The sequence below is a fragment of the Eumetopias jubatus genome, unplaced genomic scaffold, assembly GCF_037043125.1.
Source record: "Eumetopias jubatus isolate StellerSeaLion01/CBP00866 unplaced genomic scaffold, mEumJub1_p1.0 scaffold_3, whole genome shotgun sequence".
In the NCBI taxonomy this organism is placed as follows: domain Eukaryota; kingdom Metazoa; phylum Chordata; class Mammalia; order Carnivora; family Otariidae; genus Eumetopias; species Eumetopias jubatus.
In genome coordinates, this window is record NW_028274809.1 from 157,079,078 (window position 1) to 157,082,486 (window position 3,409).

Below are 3,409 nucleotides of genomic sequence, written 5' to 3' on the forward strand. Positions count from 1 at the left end.
TGGGATGATGACCTGAGCCCAAGGCATACGCTTAACCAACTAAGCCACCCAGGCGCCCCTGTTATTAACATTTTTTATTGTTGACAATTTAGCATTTAGGAAAGTGACTCCGTAATAACATTAGTAAAGATAATTTGTATCACACGACCAGAAGATTGGGAAGCCAGGATTTAATTCTGAACCATCTGGTTCCATACTCTACTTTTGCAGCTTGTGTGTTCCTAATACGTCCTTTACCTTCTATCTAGACCTGCCTCAGAAGAGATCACAACGACATCGTGTGCTTAATCTGTACTTTGTTTTTAGGTTCCAGTGTGGCTGCATCCTCACAAGTTGACTTACTGCATCTATTGTCAGGTAGAATCACTTAAAGGAAAAGAGAGAGAAGATATTTGATTCTTCTCATATTCATGATTCTCTTGTGCTCCATATAATTCTTTTCAGTCTCTGGTCTTCATCTGTCTGCTCCTATGAACATTACCTTGTTATAGAGAAATCAACTTTCTAAACCTGCCAGGTTCTAGGTTATTTGCTTAGCAGTCAAATTTAATATCTAACCACAGGGAAAACGGGCTTTTCCCGGCAATGCCATATTGTTCTCCTCTCTTTTATTCAAATAAGTTCTCTTTGTACCATACTTGGCACATGTGCAGACTTCCTTATACTCATGATTCAAAGTAACCAATGCACTTCAACACTGCAGATTTCTTGCTCAGTTCCTAAAGGCCAAATCCTTTGATTCCAACAGTAAACAATGTTCCAATTTAGTAAGTGTTTCACAATGCTTATTTAGCAAGTGTCGCCATCCTCTGAACCCAGCATATATTAGATACCTTTCTAATCTTCTCACTATCTCTAATTAAAATGAACAAACTAGTACCTATTAGCTGAAGCTCCCCCTTCATGGTAGGGGGTCTAATAAAATCAAAGCTTTTGGTAGCAAAGAATCTGCTAACACAAGATAAAAATGTATTTAATAGAAGGCCTCTGGATAGATCACAAAGTGAGCCAAAAAAAAAAAAAAAAATACAGGGTGCCCAGTTAAAGTGGAAAATCTGTTCAATAACAACAACAACAACAACAAAAGTAGTGTCTGTTCCATGCAATATTTGTGGGGTATACTGATTTAAAATAGTGTTTATTGTTCGCCTGAAATTCAAATTTAACCATGCATCCTTTATTGTACCTGGTAACCACATTTAGATAAGCAACACAAACATACGGACACCCCACCATCAACACTACAAAAAAAAAAAAAAAGTCTCATTTTCTCACGGTTTGCAGTTGCTGTTACATAGAAGATTGCTGCCACCACTGGTCACTATTTCTGCGGCTGTCAGAAATGGCTCTGTAGTTGAATTTTAAACTGACCTTTTGTTTTTGAGTTATTTCCTCGAGACTTAAACTCTTATTTAGGAGCTTCATTTGTCTGTGACCTTAACACCAATATGAGAATAACGATTTTTATGTTCATTCAATTCTTTAGTGGAAAAATAGACCTATCTCACACCAAGACTTGCAAAATTAGGGAGGGGGGGAGGGTTCCTCTCCAAAATAGTGTATTTGCCTCATGTTGAATAGCCTCAAATGTTTTGTTTTCCTTTTATGTTACTCAATGGAGATTACATTAGTTACAAATAATTTACCAGAATTTTAAAAAACTTATCAACAGCAATTTATTTGACAAGTGAAGTTGAGAACCTCCAGGCCATCGCTCAGTCATGGTCAGGAAAGAATTCTAGACAACAGGCTCAGACAGTCGAATTTAATTAGGAAGTTAAGTAAGTTGGGGGTGGAATCGGATAATCAGAAGACTGGCATGGGACCCCAGGGGGACTGGCCACCTTTGCCATGTAAGGGTGGAAGGAGAACCACCCTTCCTTTCCAAGGCAAGGTACAGATTATTTGGCAAAGAGACATGATGCGTGGATCCCCACCGTCAAAGAACATGCTCAGTAGGCCACTGAAGTCTATGCAACGTGGGGATGATTCAGGCCACTTGAACCATGGAGCTAAGCATCAGGGAATGTCGAGGGTTCAGGCTGTTGGCAGAAGCTTGTGGTTCACCTGGGATGCTTTAGGTCTGTGCATCTCTGCATGTTCTCAAGGAGGCAGCTTAGGATGTCTGCTGCTTCCTGGGGCATTTTGGCCAATCCCTACAGCCCCTGCTTCCACTGGACACCAGTGTGATCTTATTGGCTAAGGTCAAGGGACTACTGATCCCCTGTGCCACCTGGGGAAGCTCCTCTAGCTGCATGTCCAGCTGAGCTGCTTCCTGGTACAACTGGAATGCTTTTGCCTTCTTGGCTGTCTGTTCAGCCTCCACCCAGCTCTCCTGCTTCTTATTTATTTACTTATTTTAGAGAGGCGGGCGGGGGCAGAGAGAATCTTAAGCAGGCTCCATGCCCAGCACAGAGTCCAAAGCGGGCTCAATAGGAGGCTCGATCTTACAAACCTGAGCTCATGACTCTAACCCAGAATCGAGAGTAGGACACAACCAACTCAGGCACCCAGGCGCCCCCAGGGTCTCCTGCTTCTCTAGCAAAGGCTTTGGATTTCTCGCATATTCGCACACTGATCTTCCACCTCTGGCTGCATAATCACCTGGGACTTCTCTGCTTTGGCGAGGGCTCCAGCTTGTAGTGCTAGTCTTCTGAGGGCTTCCTCCAGCCCTTTTTCTGGGGTTATTTCCTGCTCCTGCACTGCCACCTGGTGGGCCTGCTCCACCACCCACTCTTGTACCTGCTACTCCTTGATCTCCTTAGCCTTGGCCACCTGAAGCTGCTGATAGGCAGCTCAGCCTATGCCGGTCTCCTATGGACCTCAATGTCAAATGTGGCCTTCTTCACTAGTAGTCCCTCTGCACCCTGGCCGTCTTCACGCCACTCGGGTACTGAGCCTTTTCCTGCTTGGTCGTGGCCTCCTGGATCCCAGAATCTCTCTTGGCCTCCGATGCCCGCAATCCCAGTAATTTTTGGACTTGAGCTGTTGGAACCTTTCCCAAGGAGTGCAAATAGTGTTGATTATTGTGACTGTCCTTCAGGGTGTAACTAACCATGCCAGTAGGTCTTAAAGAATTCACAAGTGGCTGTTGTTATTGTAATAAAAAAAAAAAAGTCTCTTTCTTCTCATTGTTTTGTTCCAGGCAATAAATCCCCTTTCTCACATTACTTTTTCAGTTTTTCTTTTCCTTGTAACTAGAAGCGACTTAATTTAACTAATCTCAATTTTTTGTGTTTATGTCTTTCTTTTTAATTCAGTCAAGGAGGCTTTCTTGTGACAGTTCAGTAGATTACTGTTTAATCCAGTGAAATGAATACTCTTTATACCTCAATTGGGGTACTAAATTATATTTTGGACATTCCATGTGTTAAAGAAATCACCACATTTTAGTTTTCTTTGTTTCAGT

General features: G+C 42.4%; 1 pseudogene; it reads right to left on the reverse strand.

The window, feature by feature from the left end:
• Positions 1-2,538: 2,538 nt before the first annotated feature.
• LOC114210058 (flotillin-1-like) lies at positions 2,539-3,058 on the reverse strand (annotated as a pseudogene).
• Positions 3,059-3,409: the final 351 nt, after the last annotated feature.